Source organism: Puntigrus tetrazona, unplaced genomic scaffold (genome assembly GCF_018831695.1).
Source record: "Puntigrus tetrazona isolate hp1 unplaced genomic scaffold, ASM1883169v1 S000000975, whole genome shotgun sequence".
Lineage (NCBI taxonomy): Eukaryota > Metazoa > Chordata > Actinopteri > Cypriniformes > Cyprinidae > Puntigrus > Puntigrus tetrazona.
Window position 1 is genome coordinate 42,174 of NW_025048570.1, and position 27,980 is coordinate 70,153.

The 27,980-nt window shown below is 36.7% G+C and overlaps 6 non-coding genes and 18 pseudogenes across 6 annotated transcripts; all 24 read left to right on the top strand.

Annotated features, from left to right (window-relative positions):
• Positions 1-101: 101 nt before the first annotated feature.
• On the top strand, positions 102-220 carry LOC122337778 (annotated as a pseudogene).
• Positions 221-499: 279 nt separating this feature from the next.
• Positions 500-618, top strand: LOC122337645. The gene has a single exon (XR_006249559.1). It is a non-coding gene; the product is annotated as a 5S ribosomal RNA (ribosomal RNA).
• A 6,904-nt stretch (positions 619-7,522) lies between these two features.
• Positions 7,523-7,641, top strand: LOC122337646 (annotated as a pseudogene).
• A 12,196-nt stretch (positions 7,642-19,837) lies between these two features.
• On the top strand, positions 19,838-19,950 carry LOC122337761 (annotated as a pseudogene).
• Positions 19,951-20,227: 277 nt separating this feature from the next.
• LOC122337724 lies at positions 20,228-20,336 on the top strand (annotated as a pseudogene).
• A 276-nt stretch (positions 20,337-20,612) lies between these two features.
• LOC122337799 lies at positions 20,613-20,731 on the top strand (annotated as a pseudogene).
• A 280-nt stretch (positions 20,732-21,011) lies between these two features.
• Positions 21,012-21,120, top strand: LOC122337751 (annotated as a pseudogene).
• Positions 21,121-21,389: 269 nt separating this feature from the next.
• LOC122337656 lies at positions 21,390-21,508 on the top strand. Its single transcript, XR_006249560.1, has one exon. It is a non-coding gene; the product is annotated as a 5S ribosomal RNA (ribosomal RNA).
• Positions 21,509-21,783: 275 nt separating this feature from the next.
• Positions 21,784-21,902, top strand: LOC122337714. The gene has a single exon (XR_006249565.1). It is a non-coding gene; the product is annotated as a 5S ribosomal RNA (ribosomal RNA).
• Positions 21,903-22,182: 280 nt separating this feature from the next.
• Positions 22,183-22,301, top strand: LOC122337658 (annotated as a pseudogene).
• Positions 22,302-22,583: 282 nt separating this feature from the next.
• LOC122337668 lies at positions 22,584-22,702 on the top strand. Its single transcript, XR_006249561.1, has one exon. It is a non-coding gene; the product is annotated as a 5S ribosomal RNA (ribosomal RNA).
• Positions 22,703-22,978: 276 nt separating this feature from the next.
• On the top strand, positions 22,979-23,097 carry LOC122337690 (annotated as a pseudogene).
• A 280-nt stretch (positions 23,098-23,377) lies between these two features.
• LOC122337660 lies at positions 23,378-23,496 on the top strand (annotated as a pseudogene).
• A 283-nt stretch (positions 23,497-23,779) lies between these two features.
• Positions 23,780-23,898, top strand: LOC122337802 (annotated as a pseudogene).
• Positions 23,899-24,177: 279 nt separating this feature from the next.
• Positions 24,178-24,296, top strand: LOC122337773. The gene has a single exon (XR_006249580.1). It is a non-coding gene; the product is annotated as a 5S ribosomal RNA (ribosomal RNA).
• A 274-nt stretch (positions 24,297-24,570) lies between these two features.
• Positions 24,571-24,689, top strand: LOC122337653 (annotated as a pseudogene).
• A 282-nt stretch (positions 24,690-24,971) lies between these two features.
• Positions 24,972-25,090, top strand: LOC122337753 (annotated as a pseudogene).
• Positions 25,091-25,365: 275 nt separating this feature from the next.
• On the top strand, positions 25,366-25,484 carry LOC122337667 (annotated as a pseudogene).
• Positions 25,485-25,760: 276 nt separating this feature from the next.
• Positions 25,761-25,879, top strand: LOC122337776 (annotated as a pseudogene).
• Positions 25,880-26,157: 278 nt separating this feature from the next.
• Positions 26,158-26,276, top strand: LOC122337682 (annotated as a pseudogene).
• Positions 26,277-26,558: 282 nt separating this feature from the next.
• Positions 26,559-26,677, top strand: LOC122337749. Its single transcript, XR_006249568.1, has one exon. It is a non-coding gene; the product is annotated as a 5S ribosomal RNA (ribosomal RNA).
• Positions 26,678-26,955: 278 nt separating this feature from the next.
• Positions 26,956-27,074, top strand: LOC122337641 (annotated as a pseudogene).
• A 278-nt stretch (positions 27,075-27,352) lies between these two features.
• On the top strand, positions 27,353-27,471 carry LOC122337664 (annotated as a pseudogene).
• A 273-nt stretch (positions 27,472-27,744) lies between these two features.
• LOC122337661 lies at positions 27,745-27,863 on the top strand (annotated as a pseudogene).
• The last annotated feature ends 117 nt before the right edge of the window (positions 27,864-27,980 follow it).

The following is a 27,980-nucleotide window of genomic DNA, read 5'->3' on the forward strand; positions in this document are numbered from 1 at the left end:
CTCATTTTGAAGTATTTTTTTTGTATTTCATTCATTACTTATCTAGTATAATGGCACTTAGTGTGCCTCACCTTAAAATAGGGGCTTTTGCAGCAGCTTTAGCTTACGGCCATACCACCCTGTTCACGCCTGATCTCGTCTGATCTCAGAAGCTAAGCAGAGTTGGGCCTAGTTAGTACTTGGATGGGAGACTGCCTAGGAATACCAGGTGCTGTTAGTTTTTGAGTTTTTTCACTACTTATCTAATACACTGGCCCTTAGTGTGGTCAAAGTTTGACCAGCTCTTTGCTTTCCCTTACTGCTTATTTAATTCAATTGCCTTTAAAGTAGCTGTTCTTTAAACAGAGTTTGACTGTTTTTAACTACTTAACTAATGCTCTTATCTTTAATGTAGCTCATTTTGAAGTATTTTTTTTTTTGTATTTCATTCATTACTTATCTAGTATAATGGCACTTAGTGTGCCTCACCTTAAAATAGGGGCTTTTTGCAGCAGCATTAGCTTACGGCCATACCACCCTGTTCACGCCTGATCTCGTCTGATCTCAGAAGCTAAGCAGAGTTGGGCCTAGTTAGTACTTGGATGGGAGACTGCCTAGGAATACCAGGTGCTGTAAGTTTTGAGTTTTTCACTACTTATCTAATACACTGGCCCTTAGTGTGGTCAAAGTTTGACCAGCTCTTTGCTTTCCCTTACTGCTTATTTAATTCAATTGCCTTTAAAGTAGCTGTTCTTTAAACAGAGTTTGACTGTTTTTAACTACTTAACTAATGCTCTTATCTTTAATGTAGCTCATTTTGAAGTATTTTTTTGTATTTCATTCATTACTAATCTAGTATAATGGCACTTAGTGTGCCTCACCTTAAAATAGGGGGCTTTTTGCAGCAGCTTTCGCTTACGGCCATACCACCCTGTTCACGCCTGATTTCAGAAGCTAAGCAGAGTTGGGCCTAGTTAGTACTTGGATGGGAGACTGCCTAGGAATACCATGTACTGTAAGTTTTTGAGTTTTTTCACTACTTATCTAATACACTGGCCCTTAGTGTGGTCAAAGTTTGACCAGCTCTTTGCTTTCCCTTACTGCTTATTTAATTCAATTGCCTTTAAAGTAGCTGTTCTTTAAACAGAGTTTGACTGTTTTTAACTACTTAACTAATGCTCTTATTTTTAATGTAGCTCATTTTGAAGTATTTTTTTTTTGTATTTCATTCATTACTTATCTAGTATAATGGCACTTAGTGTGCCTCACCTTAAAATAAGGGGGCTTTTTGCAGCAGCTTTCGCTACGGCCATACCACCTTGTTGGCGCTAGAGAGCACACAGGAAGTTGTTGGCTGCAGTAGGGAGAGGTAGCCTCTCCTCCATTTTGTGTTAATTTTTGTGTTTGTATTTTGCTTTTATCTTTAGTTTAAGTTAGTTTTTTGTTGTTTTTTCAGTTATAAAACCACCCAACAGCAGCTTTTTTTGCTTGCTGGAGGGTGGTTACGCCTTTCTATTTTTATTTTTCTTCTTTTCTTTAATGGACGGATTAATGGCAAATGACACTGGACTGGCACGAGGAACACGTGGGGCAAACGACAATGCAACGGCACAAGGAACATGCATGGCAAACGACACTGGAACGGCACGAGGAACACGCAAGGCAAACGACACTGGAACGGGAGGAGGAACACGCCGTAAACGACACTGGACTGGATAAGCGACTACGAGTTGGAAATAGAATGGATCAAAACATGAAGAACAGGGTCAACGAAAGGAAATATTTAAAGGAGGCTACGGTGATTGTGAATGTGGAAAATGTGAACGATGTGACAGCGGTGGATATTATTAAAGCAGTGACGGACAAATGTGGAAATGGGACAATTCTGGCGCTAAGACCAAGGCAAGGGAAAGAATTTGAACTAACGATGGAAAATATGGAAATATGTGAGTATTTTACTGATGGACTCTTAATCAAAGGAGTGAACTGTGAGGTTAAAAGACTGCAAAATAGAGATTATGTTGTTTCCTTCATGCACCTGCCTGTCTACCTTGATGATAAGGAAATTATGGGAAAATTGGAGTCATGGGGAGTTAATCCCATCTCAAAAATTAAAAGAAGATGCTACCTGGGCACTGACGTCGAAGATGGAACAAGGTTCCTAAAAGTAAGGTTCCCCAAGGAGGTGGCATCGTTGCCTACAGCACCAAGCTTGAAACAGCAGAAGGGCCGCAGTACTTTCGGGTGATGCACAGCCATCAGGTGAAGACTTGTAGGCTGTGCATGAGCCCTGAACATCTGCTAAAAGAATGCCCTGATTTCACCTGCTACAAATGTAAAGAAAGGGGACATTTTGCAAGAGAGTGCAATGCAGTAAAGTGCCCAGAGTGTCAACAAATTTTAAATAATTGCGAGTGTGGGATAGAGGGAGAGGAAGGAGGTATGGAACATCGGGTGGACAGACAGGTGCATGAAGGAAACAGGGACGCGGAAGGAGAATTTGATAAAGGACAAGAGCAACAAGGACTACAACCAAAAAGAAACAGACGGAGGAATGGGCAACAGAGAGGAAAGAGAAGGAATAAAAGAGAATGAAAAGAAGAAGGAACCGACACGAGAACAGGACACTCAAGGGACAGAAATGGAAATATCGGACAGTTTTAAAAGATTTCGGATAACGTGGAGAAAGATGAACAAGAAATGAAAGATCAAAACAAAGAAACGGACACTGAAGAAGAAGCAAGGAAGGACAACATAGAAAAAGACAGAGGGGGAAAGGACAAATAAGAAGGAGAGCACTAAAGGTAAAACCAAATGTTGGAAATGCAAGGAAAAAATAATGATACGGGACAAAGTAAAAGTTTTAACTGTTATGAAGTGTTAAGAGAGCTGGAGGGAGAAGATGGAGAGTAATGTTTTTTATGTACTTATTTTTCCTTCTTTTCATGGTTTTAAGATGTGTTGCTTTTAATGCAAGGGGACTGATGGACATGGGAAAATTTGAAAGAGTGAAAGAAAAATGTAAAGGAGAAGATGTTATTGCTCTGCAGGAAACAAACTGGAAAGATAGTGTGATGATGGACTATAAAAAGATGTGGGTAGGGGATATTTTGTATAATAATGGGGATGGAAGGCCTGGGAGAGGAGTGGCATTTTAATGGGAAAAGGGGTTTTTAACGCAAAGCAAAGTAGTGTATAAAGATAAAATGGGAAATGTATGGTTGTGGAAGTGGATTATGAGGGACGGGAACTGATTTTAGTGAATATACACGCGCCAACAGAAGAGAAAGAAAAGAAAGTTTTTTTAATGTTTTAAGAAATATTGTAAAGAAATATAAGGAAATAATAATGATGGGGGATTTTAACACAGTTTTTAGCAAACAAGACATGGCAGAAGGAATGGTGTTTAAAACTGACACGGGGAGAAAAGAATTAAAAGCATTAATGGAAGAGAATAATATGATCGATGTGTGGAGAGAAAGAAATGAAAAGAAAAAAGAATTTTCTAGGAGGCAAATAGTGGGGCAGTTTGTGTGTGCAACAAGAATTGATTTTATTTTATGTACGAGAAATATGGAGAATTTTATAGAAAAGATTATGTATGAAGAGACAAGCTTTAGCGATCACAAGTTTTTATATTTTAGAGTGGACTGGAGTAAAGTGCAAAGAGGGCCAGGAGTATGGATTTTAAATACAGAGATTTTAAAGAATGAAGATTATGTTTTCAGTATAAAGGAGATCATTGAAAAGGAAAAAGGAAATGAAATGTATAATGAGGATAAGCGAATGTGGTGGGAGAATGTGAAATATCTGGTAAAAAAAATTACAATAAGATATTGCAAATTAGTTCAAAAATGTAAGAAAAACAAGGAAAGAGAGCTAAGAGTGAAATTAAATGAGGAACTGGGTTAGGCAGAAAAAAGCATTCAGAAAATAAAAGAAATTGAGGGTAGACTGAAGGAAATGGAAGAGAAGAAATATGAAGGTGCAAGATTAAGAAGTAAAGCAAAATATACAGTGGAGGGGGAGAAGTGCACAAAGTTTTTCTTTGATCTGGAGAAAAGAAGAGGAAAAGCAGAAATGATTAAAGAAATAAGGGGCAAAAATGGGAGGATAGTAGAAGAAAATGGAGAAATCTTGAAAGAAATACAATCATACTATGAAAACTTGTTCTGTACGGAGGGGATAAAAGAAGGAGAAAAAGAGGAACTACTAATGCAAATAAAATCAAGAGTAGGAGAAATTGATAAAAAAGAGTGTGATGATGAAGTAAAAGAAGAAGAAATAAAAAGAGCAATAAGTGACTTAAACAAAAGGAAAAGTCCAGGCATAGATGGGTTGGGGAGTGAGTTTTACATTGTTTTTAAAGATTTTTTAACCGGTATTTTAAAAGAAGTATTTGATGAGATTTTTAGGAAAGATGAGATGAACCAAAGGATGGGAATGGGATTAATGAAGCTGATATATAAAAGGAAAGGAGACAAAGTGGAGTTAAAAAATTATAGGCCTATAACAATGCTTAACACCGATCTGAAGATTTTATCCAAAGTTTTAGCTAACAGATTAAAAGAAGTGATGCCTCAGTATAATCAAAACAAACCAAGCGTACAGCATTAAAGGAAGGGACATTATGGATACAACAATGAGCATAAAAGACACAATAAGGTATATAACCGAAAAGAGGAAAGATGGTTTTATAATCAGTTTGGACTTTGAGAAGGCTTTTGACAGGGTAGAGCATGATTTTTATTTGGGGTTTTAAAGCGTTTTTTGGTTTTGGGAGGAATTTTATTAAATGGATTAAAATTTTATATATAAAGGTGCTGTAACGAGAGTAAAATGCAATGGGTTTTTAACAGACTGTTTTAATTTAACTAGATCAATTAGGCAGGGTTGCCCGTTGTCGGCACTTTTATATGCTTTAGTCGCAGAACCACTGGGATTAGCGATAAAGAAGGAGGGACAAATAAAAGGGATAGGTATAGAAGGAGGAGAATAATATATTTCAGTATGCTGATGATACAACGCTAATGTTAAAAGATCTGGCCAGTGTAAGGGAATCAATGAAAGTAGTACAAAAATTTTGCAGGGTATCGGGGCTAAAGTTAATGAGGATAAAACGTGTACATGAGATTTGGGGGACGGAGGTTTTAACCGGGCACTTTACTTTTAGGGAAACTAATGAAATAAAGATTTTAGGTATTATAATGGGGAGGGATGAAAAGAAAGCGGAAGGAACAATGTGGCAAGAAATTTTAGGAGGGATTGAGAGAAGGTTGATCTTTTGGAAATTAATGTCATTAACTTTGAAAGGAAAGGTTTTAATTTTGAATGTTTTAATGGTTTCTAAGTTATGGCATATTTTATATGTGGCATCTATGCCGTTGTGGGTAGAAAAAAGGCTGAACAAATGTTTTTTAGATTTTTTATGGGAAGGAAAGCCGCCAAGAATAGCACATAACACTTTAATTGGAGAGGTGGGGAAGGGAGGATTGGGGTTAATGGATGTGGAACAAAGAAAGAACAGTCTGAGGGTAAAAATGATTCAAAAGTACATGGACGAAGATAACAAAGCGGCATGGAAGAGAACAATGGGGTGACAAAAAAATGGATGACGGATATGCTGCCAGATTTTTATAAAGAACTACTGGGGGCGTGGAGCAAATTTTTAAATAATGTGCATTTTAAGCCACAAGGTCGAGAGAACATTTTAAATCAGCCTTTATTCTTAAACAACTGTATTTTAAATCAAGGGAAGGAGGTATTTTTTAAGAAATGGTGGGATGTGGGGATCACAAAAGTCAGAGATGTTTTATATGAATTTAAAGAAGGGTTTTTACCAGTGCGATACATTGTGGATGTGATGGAGGAGGCAAAGGAGGATTATAGCACACGAGAGATAATAAACAAATATGACGTGATTAAGAATGCAATACCGCAAGAGTGTATAAAGAGAATTGAAAATATGGAAGAAGACAAGCAAGAAAAAGACTTGTATGTGAGGACGGGGGAAAAACTGCATGTTTTTAATGAATGTACGGTGAAAAGGTTTTACTCTGTTTTTAGAAATGCTGTTTTTAAGAAGCCTGCTGTGAATGCATATTGGCTACAGAAATTTAACGATTTAAAAGAAGACAGTATATGGGGGAACCTAAATGGAAAATTTGTACAAACGAAATTGGAAAACTCTGAATATTTTATTAGACACAAAGTGATTTTTACAGATGTCATTTTAAACAAAATTGGAATGGAACGAAGCGCTACTTGTAAAGTTTGTAATGATAATGATGAAGGATTTTTACACCTGTTTTTATATTGTAACGAACTGGAGGATTTTAATGGTAAATGCAAAAGTTTGATTTTAAGTTTGAGAAGGGAAGATGATAATGAAAGTTTTGAATGGAATAAGGTGGTGATGTTGGGTTTGGATAAGCAATGTAAAACAAAAACTTATCAATTTAATTGTGATGCTGATTAAGAGTGCAGTATGGGAAAGAAGGATAGTGGCAAAAAAAGAAAATATTTTATTGGATGTGTGGAATGTGTTTAAAAGGAAATTTGAAAAGTATGTTCAATGCTTGTTTTATTATTTTAAACAAGAAGAGAAAATTGGTCTGTTTTATAATGTTTTTACCAAGGAAGTTTGCAAGATTTTAATGGACTCTGGATTGGAAATGTTATTGAATGACTGTTAAAATATGACTGTTCAAATAAAACAAAATAAAAAAAAAAAAAAATTCACGCCTGATCTCGTCTGATCTCAGAAGCTAAGCAGAGTTGGGCCTAGTTAGTACTTGGATGGGAGACTGCTTAGGAATACCAGGTGCTGTAGGTTTTTGAGTTTTTTCACTACTTATCTAATACACTGGCCCTTAGTGTGGTCAAAGTTTGACCAGCTCTTTGCTTTCCTTACTGCTTATTTAATTCAATTGCCTTTAAAGTAGCTTTTCTTTAAACAGAGTTTGACTGTTTTTAACTACTTAACTAATGCTCTTATCTTTAATATAGCTCATTTTGAAGTATTTTTTTTTGTATTTCATTCATTATTTATCTAGTATAATGGCACTTAGTGTGCCTCACCTTAAAATAGGGGATTTTGCAGCAGCTTTCGCTTACGCCATACCACTTTGTTCACGCCATACCACTTTGTTCACGCCTGATCTTGTCTGATCTCAGAAGCTGAAGCAGAGTTGGGCCTAGTTAGTACTTGGATGGGAGACTGCTTAGGAATACCAGGTGCTGTAGGTTTTGAGTTTTTTACACTACTTATCTAATACATTGGTTGGGCCTAGTTAGTACTTAGTGTGGCCAAAGTTTGACCAGCTCTTTGCTTTCCCTTACTGCTTTTGCTTTAATTCAATTGCCTTTAAAGTAGCTGTTCTTTAAACAGAGTTTGACTGTTTTTAACTACTTAACTAATGCTCTTATCTTTAATGTAGCTCATTTTGAAGTATTTTTTTTTGTATTTCATTCATTACTTATCTAGTATAATGGCACTTAGTGTGCCTCACCTTAAAATAGGGGCTTTTTGCAGCAGCTTTACGCTTGCGGCCATACCACCCTGTTCACGCCTGATCTCGTCTGATCTCAGAAGCTAAGCAGAGTTGGGCCTAGTTAGTACTTGGATGGGAGACTGCCTAGGAATACCAGGTGCTGTAAATTTTTGAGTTTTTCACTACTTATCTAATACACTGGCCCTTAGTGTGGTCAAAGTTTGACCAGCTCTTTGCTTTCCTTACTGCTTATTTAATTCAATTGCCTTTAAAGTAGCTGTTCTTTAAACAGAGTTTGACTGTTTTTAACTACTTAACTAATGCTCTTATCTTTAATGTAGCTCATTTTGAAGTATTTTTTTTTGTATTTCATTCATTACTTATCTAGTATAATGGCACTTAGTGTGCCTCACCTTAAAATAGGGGCTTTTGCAGCAGCTTTTGCTTACGGCCATACCACCCTGTTGGCGCTAGAGAGCACACAGAAAGTGACTTGGCAGTAGTTGGGAGAGGAAGGCTCTCCTCCATTTTGTGTTTATTATTAGTGTTTATTTTGTGAACTTTTTCGGACTTTAATTTAGTTTTTGTGTGTTTTTGTGAGTGTTTAAACCACCTAACAGCAGCCTAGTGCTGTCTGGAAGGTGGTTTTATTCAGTTTTTTTTTTTTTTTTTTTTTTTCTTTCATCTATGGCGGACGGACAGATGGCTATGAACTTGGACTTGGCTGGAGAAACAGAATTGGTTAATGAACACGGAACTGGAAATAAACGACGAGATGGGAATGCAAAAGATAAGGAACAAAAGAGAAACAAGTCAAAGAAGGATTACCTGAAAGAAGCAACTGTGACGGTGGACATCTGTAATGTGAATGCGAGGGCTGAGGACATCATAAAAGCTGTAACGGAAAAGGTCGGCAAAGGAAATGTCTTGGCGGTAAGACCTAAACAAAATAAGGAATACGAAGTGACATTAGAGAATATCGACGATGTTGAACTGTTGGTTGAAGGTTTAATGATAAAAGAGACACTGTGCGAAGTAAAGAGGTTGCAAAACAGAGACTACGTTGTCTCATTCATGCACATGCCCGCTTACATTGACGATCAGATATTTTTAGATAAACTGCAAGGGTGGGGAGTTACCCCTATTTCGGACATCAAGAGACGTGTTTATCCGGGCACAACTGTTGAAGATGGCACACGATTTGTAAAATGTCGCTTCCCAAGGGAAGTAGTGTCTCCGTGCAGCACAGCACAAGGCTGGAAACAGCTGAAGGGCTTCAGTATTTTAGGGTGATGCACAGCCATCAGGTTAAAACCTGTCGGCTGTGCATGAGCCCCTGAGCACGCCTTGAAAGACTGCCCAGATTTTAAGTGCTTTAAGTGTGAGGAGAGAGGACATTTTGCCAGGGATTGCAATGCGGTTAAGTGCCGGATTGTAAAAAGGTTTTAAATAAGTGTGATTGTTGGTATGTGGATGAAGAGACTCATGTGAGTGGGCAGGTGCATGAGCGGGACAGCGTGGTCGAACAAGAAGAAGGCTTACCACAGCAAAGAGAAAATCAAGCGGCGGGCAAAGACATTATTGAGGGCCAGGGGGTTGGAGAACATATGGACAATGAACGTTTGAAACAAATGGAGAAGACTGAAGTTCAAAACATTATTGATGAGACAGAGAAGAATGAGGAGGACAGACAATCACAAGACAGACGATGTAAAATCATGGAGGAACAAAAGACCAGCATGCACAAGCGAAACAGACAGAAGGAATTTTGGCACCGATCGACATTACTAGGGACTTTGAGGATATTTCGGATGCAGATGAGGATGTTAAAGACGACACAGAAGAAATGGCAGTAGGAACATCAAAAATAAGCATAAGAAAACGTCAAATCAAGGTAAAACCCAGTTTAGATGGGATAAAGAAAAGAAATGCTAACAAAGACTTTTTAAAGAATCGATTTGAACTGTTAAAGGGTTTGGATGACACAAGCTAAAGACATTGGTTTTATGAACGTTTTTATTTATTCATTTTTTATGGTTTTAAGTCTGGCTACATTTAATGCCAGAGGGCTCTTAGATTTTAACAAGTTTGAAAAGGTGAAAGAGATGTTTAAAAATGTAGATGTAATAGTATTGCAAGAAACAAACTGGAGAGAAAAGCACAAATGTGAAATAAGCAAAAGATGGGATGGTGATATATTATGCAGCAATGAGGATAAAAGATATGGCAGAGGGGTGGCCTTTTTAATAAGAAGAAACACGAATGTGGTTTACAAAGTTGTTTACAAAGATGATGTAGGGAAATGTTTGGCAATAGAAATGGAACATGATGACAACAAAGTAATTGTGGTAAATGTCCATGCGCCTGTTGAAGAGAAGGAAAAGAGGGATTTTTTTAAGGATCTAAGGATATTTTTAATGAAATATAAGTATGCTATTGTATTGGGGATTTTAATACTGTTTTAAGCAAGTTAGATATGGCTGACGGAATGGTTTTTAAAACCGATACAGGAAGGAAGGAATTGAATTTGTTGATGAAAAACAATAATATGGTAGATGTGTGGCGAGAGAGAAATGGGAAAAGAAGACAATATTCTAGAAGGCAAATGGTAGGGAATTTTATGTGCCAAACGAGAATTGATTTTATTTTGTGTTCAAGAAATGTAGAGGGTTTTATTGAAGATATGAGATATGAGGAAACAAGTTTAAGTGACCATAAGCCACTATTTATGAAAGTGGACTGGAGCACGATTAAAAGGGGGCCAGGTGTTTGGGTTTTAAATGCTGAGGTTTTAAAAGAGACAGCTATGTCCAAGACATAAAAGAATTGATAGAAAAAAAAAAACAGAATGAAATGTATGTGGAAGATAAAAGGATATGGTGGGAAAACGTTAAGTTTCTAATTAAAAGACATACTATACAGTTTTGTAGATCGGTGGAGAGATGTAAAAGGTACACAGAAATAAAAACAAGAGAGAACTTAGAAAGGGAGCTTAATCAGAATAATGAGAAGAATGTGTCAAAAATAAAAGATCTGGAAGATAAACTTAAAGTTTTAGAAGAAGAAAAATATGAAGGTGCACGTTTAAGAAGTAAAGCTAGATATATAGTGGAAGGAGAGAAATGTACAAAATTTTTCTTTAATCTAGAAAAGAGGAAGGGGAAAGCTGAAATGATAACAGCTATTAAAAATGAGTATGGAGAAGAAATAAAGGATAACAAAGAAATACTAGAAGAGATAAAAATGTATTATGAGAAACTTTTTACAACTGAAGGGGTGCAAGATGAATGTGAAGAATTGTTCAACATAATTGAAACAAAAGTTGAAAAAGAAGACAAAGAAGCTTATGATATGGAAATAAATGAAGGAGAAATAGAAAGAGCCATTAACGAATTGAACAGGAATAAAAGTCCAGGAATTGATGGTCTAGGCAATGAATTTTATATTGTTTTCAAGGGTATTTTAATTGGCATTTTAAAGGAAGTGTATGATGACATTTTTAATAAGGGACACATGAATTTAAGAATGAGTATGGGTTTAATGAAAATTATTTATAAGAAGAAAGGAGATAAAAAAGAATTGAAAAATTACAGACCTTTGACAATGTTGAACACTGACTTAAAAATTTTATCTAAGGTTTTAGCTAATAGACTAAAGGAGGTGATGCCAAAAATTATCAAGACAAATCAAGCATATGGAGTGAAAGGCAGAGATATATCAGATACTACAATTAGTATTAGGGACACAATAAGTTATATAAAGGACAAAAATCTGGAAGGTTACATTGTAAGTCTTGATTTCGAAAAAGCCTTCGACCGAGTGGAGCATCAGTTTTTATTTGGGATTTTAAAGAGTTTTGGCTTCGGGGAAAATTTTATCAGATGGATTAAGATTTTATACAAAGGAGTGGTGACGAGGATTAAATGCAATGGTTTTTTAACTAAATGTTTTAAGCTCACAAGATCTGTAAGGCAGGGATGTCCCCTTTCAGCGCTTTTATATTCCTTGGTGGCAGAGCCTCTGGGCTTAGCAGTAAGAGGAGAGAAGAATGTGAGAGGAATCGATATTGAAGGAGGTAGATCAGAGAATAGGATTTTCCAATACGCAGATGACACAACGTTAATAGTAAGAGACGTACATAGTGTTAAGGTGGCTATGGACGTAGTTCAGGAATTCTGTAATAAATCCGGGAGGAAAATAAATGAGGATAAAACAATGTACATGAGATTTGGCGGAGCCCCAGCCTTAACAGACACTTTTAACTTTAAAGAAGTTAAGGAAATGAAGATTTTAGGAGTTAGCATGGGAGAGGATGACAAGAAAACAAATGAGATCATGTGGGAAGGAATTTTAGGAGATATTGAAAGAAGGATGAACTGGTGGAAAACAAGAAATCTGTGCTTGAAAGGAAAGGTCTTAATTTTGAATGTTTTAATGACTTCAAAGATTTGTTATTTTTTATATGTTACAAGTATGCCTCTGTGGGTTGAAAAAAGATTGAAAAAATGTTTTACTGAGTATTTATGGGAGGGAAAGCCACCGAGGATTGCGTATGACACCCTTGTAGGGGCTGTTGAGAAAGGCGGCTTGGGTCTTATTGATGTTGCACAAAGGAAGAAATGTTTGAGAGTTAAACTGGTGAAGAAATATCTGGATGCAAGAATTGAAACTGTTTGGAAAAAACTATGTTGTATTTTTTTAAACAAATGTGGCAATGTCAATATGGGGGAGAATATTTTATGGATGAGAACGAAAAACTGGATGTGGAAAGATTTGCCAGATTTTTACAAGGAACAGTTGAGTGCCTGGGGAGAGTTTTTAAAGCATGTGCATTACATCCCGAAGGGACGAGAGGACATTTTAAATCAACCATTGTTTTTAAACAAGAATATTGTGAATCAAGGAAAAGAGTTGTTTTTTAAGAAATGGTGGGATGTGGGGATAGCGAGAGTAAGAGATGTTCTGTATGAGTTCAAAGAGGGATTTTTACCAGTTCAATATGTTTTTGACACTATGGAAGAAGCTAAGGAGGACTATACCAAACAAGAAATCATAAATAAGTACTGCATGATTAAAAACGCAATACCAAAAGACTGGGTTGAAAAAATTGAAAATATGGAGCCAGGTGAACCGGAGAAAGATGTGAACGCTATTTTTAGAGAGAAACTACATATTTTCAAGGAATGTACTGTCAAAATGTTTTATGGTGTTTTTAGAGATACGATTTTTAAGAAACCTAAAGCAAATGACTATTGGAAGCAGAAATATAAAGATTTGAAAGAAGAAAACATATGGAGTAACATAAAAGGAAGGATAGTTGAAACGAAACTGGGAAACCTGGAATTTTTAATCAGACACAAAGCTATTTTTACAGACGTGATTTTACATTAAGATTGGAATGGAGCAGAGCTCCATCTGTAAGGTGTGCAACAAAGAGGATGAAGGCTTCCTGCACCTGTTTTTATATTGCAAAAGAACTGGACATTTTAAAAACTAAATGCAAAAGACTGTTTGAACTTTTGAAAGGAGAGCACTATGAAGACGAATCAGAATGGAATAAAATTGTAATGTTGGGTGAATATAAGGAGTGTAAAAATAGCAAAATCATTAATCTTCTTGTCATGCTAATGAAAGGAGCAATATGGGAGAGAGAAAGGTGGTGGCAAAAGAGAGAAATCTGTCTTGGATATTGAAAGAATATTGAAGAAAAAGCTGAAAACTATCTGAAATATTTGTATTGTTACTACAAGAACTTGGGAAAACTCAATTACTTTTATCACATTTTTACTTATGATGTATATAAGATCTTTGAAGAATTTGACTGGAAGATGCCTGATGACGACAGTTGATTTTATGTATGTTTTAAAAGAGTCGGATGTCGGAACCTATGTATGTTAATTTTATGTTTAATTTTACAAAGGTGTACTCCCCCCATGTAAAAGGGTTTCCCCCTTCAGGTGGTTTATTGTAGTTTGTATCGTTTGTGTAAAAAATAATAAAAAAAAAAAAAAAAAAAAAAAAAATTCACGTCTGATCTCGTCTGATCTCAGAAGCTAAGCAGAGTTGGGCCTAGTTAGTACTTGGATGGGAGACTGCCTAGGAATACCAGGTGCTGTAAGTTTTTGAGTTTTTTCACTACTTATCTAATACACTGGCCCTTAGTGTGGTCAAAGTTTGACCAGCTCTTTGCTTTCCCTTACTGCTTATTTAATTCAATAGCCTTTAAAGTAGCTGTTCTTTAAACAGAGTTTGACTGTTTTTAACTACTTAACTAATGCTCTTATCTTTAATGTAGCTCATTTTGAAGTATTTTTTTTTGTATTTCATTCATTACTTATCTAGTATAATGGCACTTAGTGTGCCTCACCTTAAAATAGGGGCTTTTTGCAGCAGCTTTACGCTTACTACGGCCATACCACCCTGTTGGCGCTAGAGAGCACACAGGAAGTGACTTGGCAGTAGTTGGGAGAGGAAGGCTCTCCTCCATTTTGTGTTTATTATTAGTGTTTGTTTGTGAACTTTTTCGGACTTTAATTTAGTTTTTTTGTGTTTTTGTGAGTGTTTAAACCACCTAACAGCAGCCTAGTGCTGTCTGGAAGGTGGTTTTATTCAGTTATTTATTTATTTATTTTTTTTATTTATTTATTTATTTATTTTTTATTTATTTATTTTTTTTCATCTATGGCGGACGGACAGATGGCTATGAACTTGGACTTGGCTGGAGAAACAGAATTGGTTAATGAACACGGAACTGGAAATAAACGACGAGATGGGAATGCAAAAGATAAGGAACAAAAGAGAAACAACTCAAAGAAGGATTACCTGAAAGAAGCAACTGTGACGGTGGACATCTGTAATGTGAATGCGAGGGCGGGGACATCATAAAAGCTGTAACGGAAAAGGTCGGCAAAGGAAATGTCTTGGCGGTAAGACCTAAACAAAATAAGGAATACGAAGTGACATTAGAGAATATCGACGATGTTGAACTGTTGGTTGAAGGTTTAATGATAAAAGAGACACTGTGCGAAGTAAAGAGGTTGCTAAACAGAGACTACGTTGTCTCATTCATGCACATGCCCGCTTACATTGACGATCAGATATTTTTAGATAAACTGCAAGGGTGGGGAGTTACCCCTATTTCGGACATCAAGAGACGGGTTTATCCGGGCACAACTGTTGAAGATGGCACACGATTTGTAAAATGTCGCTTCCCAAGGGAAGTAGTGTCTCTCCCGTACAGCACAAGGCTGGAAACAGCTGAAGGGCTTCAGTATTTTAGGTGATGCACAGCCATCAGGTTAAAACCTGTCGGCTGTGCATGAGCCCTGAGCACGTCTTGAAAGACTGCCCAGATTTTAAGTGCTTTAAGTGTGAGGAGAGAGGACATTTTGCCAGGGATTGCAATGCGGTTAAGTGCCCGGATTGTAAAAAGGTTTTAAATAAGTGTGATTGTTGGTATGAGGATGAAGAGACTCATGTGAGTGGGCAGGTGCATGAGCGGGACAGCGTAGTCGAACAAGAAGAAGGCTTACCACAGGAAAGAGAAAATCAAGCGGCGGGCAAAGACATTATTGAGGGCCAGGGGGTTGGAGAACATATGGACAATGAACGTTTGAAACAAATGGAGAAGACTGAAGTTCAAAACATTATTGATGAGACAGAGAAGAATGAGGAGGACAGACAATCACAAGACAGACGATGTAAAATCACGGAGGAACAAAAAGACCAGCATGCACAAGCGAAACAGACAGAAGGAACCGATCGACATTACTAGGGACTTTGAGGATATTTCGGATGCAGATGAGGATGTTAAAGATGACACAGAAGAAATGGCAGTAGGAACATCAAAAATAAGCATAAGAAAACGTCAAATCAAGGTAAAACCCAGTTTAGATGGGGTAAAGAAAAGAAATGCTAACAAAGACTTTTTAAAGAATCGATTTGAACTGTTAAAGGGTTTGGATGACACAAGCTAAAGACATTGGTTTTATTAACGTTTTTATGTATTCATTTTTTATGGTTTTAAGTCTGGCTACATTTAATGCCAGAGGGCTCTTAGATTTTAACAAGTTTGAAAAGGTGAAAGAGATGTTTAAAAATGTAGATGTAATAGTATTGCAAGAAACAAACTGGAGAGAAAAGCACAAATGTGAAATAAGCAAAAGATGGGATGGTGATATATTATGCAGCACTGAGGATAAAAGATATGGCAGAGGGGTGGCTTTTTAATAAGAAGAAACATGAATGTGGTTTACAAAGTTGTTTACAAAGATGATGTAGGGAAATGTTTGGCAATAGAAATGGAACATGATGACAACAAAGTAACTGTGGTAAATGTCGATGCGCCTGTTGAAGAGAAAGGAAAAGAGGGATTTTTAAGGATCTAAGGATATTTTTAATGAAATATAAGTATGCTATTGTATTGGGGATTTTAATACTGTTTTAAGCAAGTTAGATATGGCTGACGGAATGGTTTTTAAACCGATACAGGAAGGAAGGAATTGAATTTGTTGATGAGAAACAATAATATGGTAGATGTGTGGAGAGAGAAAATGGGAAAAGAAGACAATATTCTAGAAGGCAAATGGTAGGGAATTTTATGTGCCAAACGAGAATTGATTTTATTTTGTGTTCAAGAAATGTAGAGGGTTTTATTGAAGATATGAGATATGAGGAAACAAGTTTAAGTGACCATAAACCACTATTTATGAAAGTGGACTGGAGCACGATTAAAAGGGGGCCAGGTGTTTGGGTTTTAAATGCTGAGATTTTAAAAAGAGACAGCTATGTCCAAGACATAAAAGAATTAATAGAAAAAGAAAAACAGAATGAAATGTATGTGGAAGATAAAAGGATATGGTGGGAAAACGTTAAGTTTCTAATTAAAAGACATACTATACAGTTTTGTAGATCGGTGGAGAGGTGTAAAAGGTACACAGAAATAAAAACAAGAGAGAACTTAGAAAGGAGCTTAATCAGAATAATGAGAAGAATGTGTCAAAAATAAAAGATCTGGAAGATAAACTTAAAGTTTTAGAAGAAGAAAAATATGAAGGTGCACGTTTAAGAAGTAAAGCTAGATATATAGTGGAAGGAGAGAAATGTACAAAATTTTTCTTTAATCTAGAAAAGAGGAAGGGGAAAGCTGAAATGATAACAGCTATTAAAAATGAGAATGGAGAAGAAATAAAGGATAACAAAGAAATACTAGAAGAGATAAAAATGTATTATGAGAAACTTTTTACAACTGAAGGGGTGCAAGATGAATGTGAAGAATTGTTCAACATAATTGAAACAAAAGTTGAAAAGGAAGACAAAGAAGCTTGCGATATGGAAATAAATGAAGGAGAAATAGAAAGAGCCATAAACGAATTGAACAGGAATAAAAGTCCAGGAATTGATGGTCTAGGCAATGAATTTTATATTGTTTTCAAGGGTATTTTAATTGGCATTTTAAAGAAAGTGTATGATGACATTTTTAATAAGGGACACATGAATTTAAGAATGAGTATGGGTTTAATGAAAATTATTTATAAGAAGAAAGGAGATAAAAAAGAATTGAAAAATTACAGACCTTTGACGATGTTGAACACTGACTTAAAAATTTTATCTAAGGTTTTAGCTAATAGACTAAAGGAGGTGATGCCAAAAATTATCAAGACAAATCAAGCATATGGAGTGAAAGGCAGAGATATATCAGATACTACAATTAGTATTAGGGACACAATAAGTTATATAAAGGACAAAAATCTGGAAGGTTACATTGTAAGTCTTGATTTTGAAAAAGCCTTCGACCGAGTGGAGCATCAGTTTTTATTTGGGATTTTAAAGAGTTTTGGCTTCGGGGAAAATTTTATCAGATGGATTAAGATTTTATACAAAGGAGTGGTGACGAGGATTAAATGCAATGGTTTTTTAACTAAATGTTTTAAGCTCACAAGATCTGTAAGGCAGGGATGTCCCCTTTCAGCGCTTTTATATTCCTTGGTGGCAGAGCCTCTGGGCTTAGCAGTAAGAGGAGAGAAGAATGTGAGAGGAATCGATATTGAAGGAGGTAGATCAGAGAATAGGATTTTCCAATACGCAGATGACACAACGTTAATAGTAAGAGACGTACATAGTGTTAAGGTGGCTATGGACGTAGTTCAGGAATTCTGCAATAAATCCGGGGGGAAAATAAATGAGGATAAAACAATGTACATGAGATTTGGCGGAGCCCCAGCCTTAACAGACACTTTTAACTTTAAAGAAGTTAAGAAATGAAGATTTTAGGAGTTAGCATGGGAGAGGATGACAAGAAAACAAACGAGATCATGTGGGAAGGAATTTTAGGAGATATTGAAAGAAGGATGAACTGGTGGAAAACAAGAAATCTGTGCTTGAAAGGAAAGGTCTTAATTTTGAATGTTTTAATGACTTCAAAGATTTGTTATTTTTTATATGTTACAAGTATGCCTCTGTGGGTTGAAAAAAGATTGAAAAAATGTTTTACTGAGTATTTATGGGAGGGAAAGCCACCGAGGATTGCGTATGACACCCTTGTAGGGGCTGTTGAGAAAGGCGGCTTGGGTCTTATTGATGTTGCACAAAGGAAGAAATGTTTGAGAGTTAAACTGGTGAAGAAATATCTGGATGCAAGAATTGAAACTGTTTGGAAAAAAACTATGTTGTATTTTTACAAATGTGGGAATGTCAATATGGGGGAGAATATTTTATGGATGAGAACAAAAAACTGGATGTGGAAAGATTTGCCAGATTTTTACAAGGAACAGTTGAGTGCCTGGGGAGAGTTTTTAAAGCATGTGCATTACATCCCGAAGGGACGAGAGGACATTTTAAATCAACCATTGTTTTTAAACAAGAATATTGTGAATCAAGGAAAAGAGTTGTTTTTAAGAAATGGTGGGATGTGGGGATAAGGCGAGAGTAAGAGATGTTCTGTATGAGTTCAAAGAGGATTTTTACCAGTTCAATATGTTTTTGACACTATGGAAGAAGCTAAGGAGGACTATACGAAACAAGAAATCATAAATAAGTACTGCATGATTAAAAATGCAATACCAAAAGACTGGATTGAAAAAATTGAAAATATGGAGCCAGGTGAACCGGAGAAAGATGTGAACGCTATTTTTAGAGAGAAACTACATATTTTCAAGGAATGTACTGTCAAAATGTTTTATGGTGTTTTTAGAGATACGATTTTTAAGAAACATAAAGCAAATGACTATTGGAAGCAGAAATATAAAGACTTGAAAGAAGAAAACATATGGAGTAACATAAAAGGAAGGATAGTTGAAACGAAACTGGGAAACCTGGAATTTTTTATCAGACACAAAGCTATTTTTACAGACGTGATTTTACACAAGATTGGAATGGAGCAGAGCTCCATCTGTAAGGTGTGCAACAAAGAGGATGAAGGCTTCCTGCACCTGTTTTTATATTGCAAAGAACTGGACATTTTAAAAACTAAATGCAAAAGACTGTTTGAATTTTTGAAAAGAGAGCACTATGAAGACGAATCAGAATGGAATAAAATTGTAATGTTGGGTGAATATAAGGAGTGGAAAAATAGCAAAATCATTAATCTTCTTGTTATGCTAATGAAAGGAGCAATATGGGAGAGAAGGGTGGTGGCAAAAAGAGAGAAATCTGTCTTGGATATTGAAAGAATAATGAAGAAAAAAGCTGAAAACTATCTGAAATATTTGTAATGTTACTACAAGAACTTGGGAAAACTCAATGACTTTTATCACATTTTTACTTATGATGTATATAAGATCTTTGAAGAATTTGACTGGAAGATGCCTGATGACGACGGTTGATTTTATATATGTTTTAAAAGAGCCGGATGTTGGAACCTATGTATGTTAATTTTATGTTTAATTTTACAAAGGTGTACTGCCCCCATGTAAAAGGGTTTCCCCCTTCAGGTGGTTTATTGTAGTTTATCGTTTGTACTTTGTGTAAAAAAATAATAAAAAAAAAATTCACGCCTGATCTCGTCTGATCTCAGAAGCTAAGCAGAGTTGGGCCTAGTTAGTACTTGGATGGGAGACTGCCTAGGAATACCAAGTGCTGTAAGTTTTTGAGTTTTTTCACTACTTATCTAATACACTGGCCCTTAGTGTGGTCAAAGTTTGACCAGCTCTTTGCTTTCCCTTACTGCTTATTTAATTCAATTGCCTTTAAAGTAGCTGTTCTTTAAACAGAGTTTGACTGTTTTTAACTACTTAACTAATGCTCTTATCTTTAATGTAGCTCATTTTGAAGTATTTTTTGTTGTATTTCATTCATTACTTATCTAGTATAATGGCACTTAGTGTGCCTCACCTTAAAATAGGGGCTTTTTGCAGCAGCTATCGCCACGGCCATACCACCTGTTCACGCCTGATCTCGTCTGATCTCAGAAGCTAAGCAAAGTTGGGCCTAGTTAGTACTTCGATGGGAGACTGCCTAGGAATACCAGGTGCTGAAAGTTTTGAGTTTTTCACTACTTATCTAATACACTGGCCCTTAGTGTGGTCAAAGTTTGACCAGCTCTTTGGTTTCCCTTACTGCTTATTTAATTCAATGGCCTTTAAAGTAGCTGTTCTTTAAACAGAGTTTGACTGTTTTTAACTACTTAACTAATGCTCTTATCTTTAATGTAGCTCATTTTGAAGTATTTTTTTTTTGTATTTCATTCATTACTTATCTAGTATAATGGCACTTAGTGTGCCTCACCTTAAAATAGGGGGCTTTTTGCAGCAGCTTTCGCTTATGGCCATACCACCCTGTTCACGCCTGATCTCAGAAGCTAAGCAGAGTTGGGCCTAGTTAGTACTTGGATGGGAGACTGCCTAGGAATACCAGGTGCTGTAAGTTTTGAGTTTTTCACTACTTATCTAATACACTGGCCCTTAGTGTGGTCAAAGTTTGACCAGCTCTTTTTGCTTTCTTACTGCTTATTTAATTCAATTGCCTTTAAAGTAGCTGTTCTTTAAACAGAGTTTGACTGTTTTTAACTACTTAACTAATGCTCTTTTCTTTAATGTAGCTCATTTTGAAGTATTTTTTTTTGTATTTCATTCATTACTTATCTAGTATAATGGCACTTAGTGTGCCTCACCTTAAAATAGGGGGCTTTTTGCAGCAGCTTTCGCTTACGGCCATACCACCCTGTTCACGCCTGATCTCGTCTGATCTCAGGAGCTAAGCAGAGTTGGGCCTAGTTAGTACTTGGATGGGAGACTGCCTAGGAGTACCAGGTGCTGTAAGTTTTTGAGTTTTTTCACTACTTATCTAATACACTGGCCCTTAGTGTGGTCAAAGTTTGACCAGCTCTTTGCTTTCCTTACTGCTTATTTAATTAAATTGCCTTTAAAGTAGCTGTTCTTTAAACAGAGTTTGACTGTTTTTAACTACTTAACTAATGCTCTTATCTTTAATGTAGCTCATTTTGAAGTATTTTTTTTTTTTTTTGTATTTCATTCATTACTTTAGTATAATGGCACTTAGTGTGCCTCACCTTAAAATAGGGGGCTTTTTGCAGCAGATTTTGCTTACGGCCATACCACCCTGTTCATGTCTGATCTCAGAAGCTAAGCAGAGTTGGGCCTAGTTAGTACTTGGATGGGAGACTGCCTAGGAATACCAGGTGCTGTAAGTTTTTTCACTACTTATCTAATACACTGGCCCTTAGTGTGGTCAAAGTTTGACCAGCTCTTTGCTTTCCCTTACTGCTTATTTAATTCAATTGCCTTTAAAGTAGCTGTTCTTTAAACAGAGTTTGACTGTTTTTAACTACTTAACTAATGCTCTTATCTTTAATGTAGCTCATTTTGAAGTATTTTTTTTGTATTTCATTCATTACTTATCTAGTATATTGGCACTTAGTGTGCCTCACCTTAAAATAGGGGGCTTTTTGCAGTAGCTTTCGCTTACGGCCATACCACCCTGTTCACGCCTGATCTCGTCTGATCTCAGAAGCTAAGCAGAGTTGGGCCTAGTTAGTACTTGGATGGGAGACTGCCTAGGAATACCAGGTGCTGTAAGTTTTTGAGTTTTTCACTACTTATCTAATACACTGGCCCTTAGTGTGGTCAAAGTTTGACCAGCTCTTTGCTTTCCCTTACTGCTTATTTAATTCAATTGCCTTTAAAGTAGCTGTTCTTTAAACAGAGTTTGACTGTTTTTAACTACTTAACTAATGCTCTTATCTTTAATGTAGCTCATTTTGAAGTATTTTTTTGTATTTCATTCATTACTTATCTAGTATATTGGCACTTAGTGTGCCTCACCTTAAAATAGGGGGCTTTTTGCAGTAGCTTTCGCTTACGGCCATACCACCCTGTTCACGCCTGATCTCATCTGATCTCAGAAGCTAAGCAGAGTTGGGCCTAGTTAGTACTTGGATGGGAGACTGCCTAGGAATACCAGGTGCTGTAAGATTTTGAGTTTTTTCACTGCTTATCTAATACACTGGCCCTTAGTGTGGTCAAAGTTTGACCAGCTCTTTGCTTTCCCTTACTGCTTATTTAATTCAATTGCCTTTAAAGTAGCTGTTCTTTAAACAGAGTTTGACTGTTTTTAACTACTTAACTAATGCTCTTATCTTTAATGTAGCTCATTTTGAAGTATTTTTTTTTTTGTATTTCATTCATTACTTATCTAGTATAATGGCACTTAGTGTGCCTCACCTTAAAATAGGGGGCTTTTTGCAGCAGCTTTCGCTTACGGCCATACCACCCTGTTCACGCCTGATCTCGTCTGATCTCAGGAGCTAAGCAGAGTTGGGCCTAGTTAGTACTTGGATGGGAGACTGCCTAGGAGTATCAGGTGCTGTAAGTTTTTGAGTTTTTTCACTACTTATCTAATACACTGGCCCTTAGTGTGGTCAAAGTTTGACCAGCTCTTTGCTTTCCCTTACTGCTTATTTAATTCAATTGCCTTTAAAGTAGCTGTTCTTTAAACAGAGTTTGACTGTTTTTAACTACTTAACTAATGCTCTTATCTTTAATGTAGCTCATTTTGAAGTATTTTTTTTTTTTTGTATTTCATTCATTACTTATCTAGTATAATGGCACTTAGTGTGCCTCACCTTAAAATAGGGGGCTTTTTGCAGCAGCTTTCGCTTACGGCCATACCACCCTGTTCACGCCTGATCTCGTCTGATCTCAGAAGCTAAGCAGAGTTGGGCCTAGTTAGTACTTGGATGGGAGACTGCCTAGGAATACCAGGTGCTGTAAGTTTTTGAGTTTTTCACTACTTATCTAATACACTGGCCCTTAGTGTGGTCAAAGTTTGACCAGCTCTTTGCTTTCCCTTACTGCTTATTTAATTCAATTGCCTTCAAAGTAGCTGTTCTTTAAACAGAGTTTGACTGTTTTTAACTACTTAACTAATGCTCTTATCTTTAATGTAGCTCATTTTGAAGTATTTTTTTGTGTTTCATTCATTACTTATCTAGTATAATGGCACTTAGTGTGCCTCACCTTAAAATAGGGGCTTTTTGCAGCAGCTTTCGCTTACACGGCCATACCACCCTGTTCACGCCTGATCTCGTCTGATCTCAGAAGCTAAGCAGAGTTGGGCCTAGTTTGTACTTGGATGGGAGACTGCCTAGGAATACCAGGTGCTGTAAGTTTTTGAGTTTTTTCACTACTTATCTAATACACTGGCCCTTAGTGTGGTCAAAGTTTGACCAGCTCTTTGCTTTCCCTTACTGCTTATTTAATTCAATTGCCTTTAAAGTAGCTGTTCTTTAAACAGAGTTTGACTGTTTTTAACTACTTAACTAATGCTCTTATCTTTAATGTAGCTCATTTTGAAGTATTTTTTTTTTTTTGTATTTCATTCATTACTTATCTAGTATAATGGCACTTAGTGTGCCTCACCTTAAAATAGGGGCTTTTGCAGCAGCTTTCGCTTCTGGCCATACCACCCTGTTCACGCCTGATCTCGTCTGATCTCAGAAGCTAAGCAGAGTTGGGCCTAGTTAGTACTTGGATGGGAGACTGCCTAGGAATACCAGGTGCTGTAAGTTTTTGAGTTTTTCACTACTTATCTAATACACTGGCCCTTAGTGTGGTCAAAGTTTGACCAGCTCTTTGCTTTCCCTTACTGCTTATTTAATTCAATTGCCTTTAAAGTAGCTGTTCTTTAAACAGAGTTTGACTGTTTTTAACTACTTAACTAATGCTCTTATCTTTAATGTAGCTCATTTTGAAGTATTTTTTTTTTTTTTTGTATTTCATTCATTACTTATCTAGTATAATGGCACTTAGTGTGCCTCACCTTAAAATAAGGGGCTTTTTGCAGCAGCTTTCGCTTACGGCCATACCACCCTGTTCACGCCTGATCTCGTCTGATCTCAGAAGCTAAGCAGAGTTAGGCCTAGTTAGTACTTGGATGGGAGACTGCCTAGGAATACCAGGTGCTGTAAGTTTTGAGTTTTTTCACTACTTATCTAATACACTGGCCCTTAGTGTGGTCAAAGTTTGACCAGGTCTTTGCTTTCCCTTACTGCTTATTTAATTCAATTGCCTTTAAAGTAGCTGTTCTTTAAACAGAGTTTGACTGTTTTTAACTACTTAACTAATGCTCTTATCTTTAATGTAGCTCCTTTTGAAGTATTTTTTTTTTTTTGTATTTCATTCATTACTTATCTAGTATAATGGCACTTAGTGTGCCTCACCTTAAAATAGGGGCTTTTGCAGCAGCTTTCACTTATGGCCATACCACCCTGTTCACGCCTGATCTCGTCTGATCTCAGAAGCTAAGCAGAGTTGGGCCTAGTTAGTACTTGGATGGGAGACTGCCTAGGAATACCAGGTGCTGTAAGTTTTGAGTTTTTCACTACTTATCTAATACACTGGCCCTTAGTGTGGTCAAAGTTTGACCAGCTCTTTGCTTTCCCTTACTGCTTATTTAATTCAATTGCCTTTAAAGTAGCTGTTCTTTAAACAGAGTTTGACTGTTTTTAACTACTTAACTAATGCTCTTATCTTTAATGTAGCTCATTTTGAAGTATTTTTTTTTTTATTTCATTCATTACTTATCTAGTATAATGGCACTTAGTGTGCCTCACCTTAAAATAGGGGCTTTTGCAGCAGCTTTCGCTTATGGCCATACCACCCTGTTCACGCCTGATCTTGTCTGATCTCAGAAGCTAAGCAGAGTTGGGCCTAGTTAGTACTTGGATGGGAGACTGCCTAGGAATACCAGGTGCTGTAAGTTTTTGAGTTTTTTCACTACTTATCTAATACACTGGCCCTTAGTGTGGTCAAAGTTTGACCAGCTCTTTGCTTTCCCTTACTGCTTATTTAATTCAATTGCCTTTAAAGTAGCTGTTCTTTAAACAGAGTTTGACTGTTTTTAACTACTTAACTAATGCTCTTATCTTTAATGTAGCTCCTTGTGAAGTATTTTTTTTTTTGTATTTCATTCATTACTTATCTAGTATTATGGCACTTAGTGTGCCTCACCTTAAAATAGGGGCTTTTTGCTGCAGCTTTAAAAACTCGGCCGTACCACACCTTGTTCACGCCTGATCTCGTCTGATCTCAGAAGCTAAGCAGAGTTGGGCCTAGTTAGTACTTGGATGGGAGACTGCCTAGGAATACCAGGTGCTGTAAGTTTTTGAGTTTTTCACTACTTATCTAATACACTGGCCCTTAGTGTGGTCAAAGTTTGACCAGCTCTTTGCTTTCCCTTACTGCTTATTTAATTCAATTGCCTTTAAAGTAGCTGTTCTTTAAACAGAGTTTGACTGTTTTTAACTACTTAACTAATGCTCTTATCTTTAATGTAGCTCATTTTGAAGTATTTTTTTGTATTTCATTCATTACTTATCTAGTATAATGGCACTTAGTGTGTCTCACCTTAAAATAGGGGGCTTTTTGCAGCAGCTTTAGCTTCTGGCCATACCACCCTGTTCACGCCTGATCTCGTTTGATCTCAGAAGCTAAGCAGAGTTGGGCCTAGTTAGTACTTGGATGGGAGACTGCCTAGGAATACCAGGTGCTGTAAGTTTTTGAGTTTTTCACTACTTATCTAATACACTGGCCCTTAGTGTGGTCAAAGTTTGACCAGCTCTTTGCTTTCCCTTACTGCTTATTTAATTCAATTGCCTTTAAAGTAGCTGTTCTTTAAACAGAGTTTGACTGTTTTTAACTACTTAACTAATGCTCTTATCTTTAATGTAGCTCATTTTGAAGTATTTTTTTTTGTATTTCATTCATTACTTATCTAGTATAATGGCACTTAGTGTGCCTCACCTTAAAATAGGGGCTTTTGCAGCAGCTTTAAGCTTACGGCCATACCACCCTGTTCACGCCTGATCTCGTCTGGTCTCAGAAGCTAAGCAGAGTTGGGCCTAGTTAGTACTTGGATGGGAGACTGCCTAGGAATACCAGGTGCTGTAAGTTTTTGAGTTTTTCACTACTTATCTAATACACTGGCCCTTAGTGTGGTCAAAGTTTGACCAGCTCTTTGCTTTCCCTTACTGCTTATTTAATTCAATTGCCTTTAAAGTAGCTGTTCTTTAAACAGAGTTTGACTGTTTTTAACTACTTAACTAATGCTCTTATCTTTAATGTAGCTCCTTTTGAAGTATTTTTTTTTTTGTATTTCATTCATTACTTATCTAGTATAATGGCACTTAGTGTGCCTCACCTTAAAATAGGGGCTTTTGCAGCAGCTTTCGCTTCACGGCCATACCACCCTGTTCACGCCTGATCTCGTCTGGTCTCAGAAGCTAAGCAGAGTTGGGCCTAGTTAGTACTTGGATGGGAGACTTCTTAGGAATACCAGGTGCTGTAAGTTTTGAGTTTTTCACTACTTATCTAATACACTGGCCCTTAGTGTGGTCAAAGTTTCACCAGCTCTTTGCTTTCCCTTACTGCTTATTTAATTCAATTGCCTTTAAAGTAGCTGTTCTTTAAACAGAGTTTGACTGTTTTTAACTACTTAACTAATGCTCTTATCTTTAATGTAGCTCATTTTGAAGTATTTTTTTTTTTTTGTATTTCATTCATTACTTATCTAGTATAATGGCACTTAGTGTGCCTCACCTTAAAATAGGGGCTTTTTGCAGCAGCTTTAGCTTCTTACGGCCATACCACCCTGTTCACGCCTGATCTCGTCTGATCTCAGAAGCTAAGCAGAGTTGGGCCTAGTTAGTACTTGGATGGGAGACTGCCTAGGAATACCAGGTGCTGTAAGTTTTTGAGTTTTTTCACTACTTATCTAATACACTCGCCCTTAGTGTGGTCAAAGTTTGACCAGCTCTTTGCTTTCCCTTACTGCTTATTTAATTCAATTGCCTTTAAAGTAGCTGTTCTTTAAACCGAGTTTGACTGTTTTTAACTACTTAACTAATGCTCTTTTCTTTAATGTAGATCCTTTTGAAGTATTTTTTTTTTTGTATTTCATTCATTACTTATCTAGTATAATGGCACTTAGTGTGCCTCACCTTAAAATAGGGGCTTTTGCAGCAGCTTTAGCTTACGGCCGTACCACCTTGTTCACGCCTGATCTCGTCTGATCTCAGAAGCTAAGCAGAGTTGGGCCTAGTTAGTACTTGGATGGGAGACTGCCTAGGAATACCAGGTGCTGTAAGTTTTTGAGTTTTTTCACTACTTATCTAATACACTGGCCATTAGTGTGGTCAAAGTTTGACCAGCTCTTTGCTTTCCCTTACTGCTTATTTAATTCAATTGCCTTTAAAGTAGCTGTTCTTTAAAAAGAGTTTGACTGTTTTTAACTACTTAACTAATGCTCTTATCTTTAATGTAGCTCATTTTGAAATTATTTTTTTTTGTATTTCATTCATTACTTATCTAGTATAATGGCACTTAGTGTGCCTCACCTTAAAATAGGGGCTTTTGCAGCAGCTTTAAGCTTACGGCCATACCACCCTGTTCAAGCCTGATCTCGTCTGATCTCAGAAGCTAAGCAGAGTTGGGCCTAGTTAGTACTTGGAAGGGAGACTGCCTAGGAATACCAGGTGCTGTAAGTTTTTGAGTTTTTTCACTACTTATCTAATACACTGGCCCTTAGTGTGGTCAAAGTTTGACCAGCTCTTTGCTTTCCCTTTACTGCTTATTTAATTCAATTGCCTTTAAAGTAGCTGTTCTTTAAACAGAGTTTGTTTTTAACTACTTAACTAATGCTCTTATCTTTAATGTAGCTCCTTTTGAAGTATTTTTTTGTATTTCATTCATTACTTATCTAGTATAATGGCACTTAGTGTGCCTCACCTTAAAATAGGGGCTTTTTGCAGCAGCTTTAAACTTACGGCCGTACCACCTTGTTCACGCCTGATCTCGTCTGATCTCAGAAGCTAAGCAGAGTTGGGCCTAGTTAGTACTTGGATGGCAGACTGCCTAGGAATACCAGGTGCTGTAAGTTTTTGAGTTTTTTCACTACTTATCTAATACACTGGCCCTTAGTGTGGTCAAAGTTTGACCAGCTCTTTGCTTTCCCTTACTGCTTATTTAATTCAATTGCCTTTAAAGTAGCTGTTCT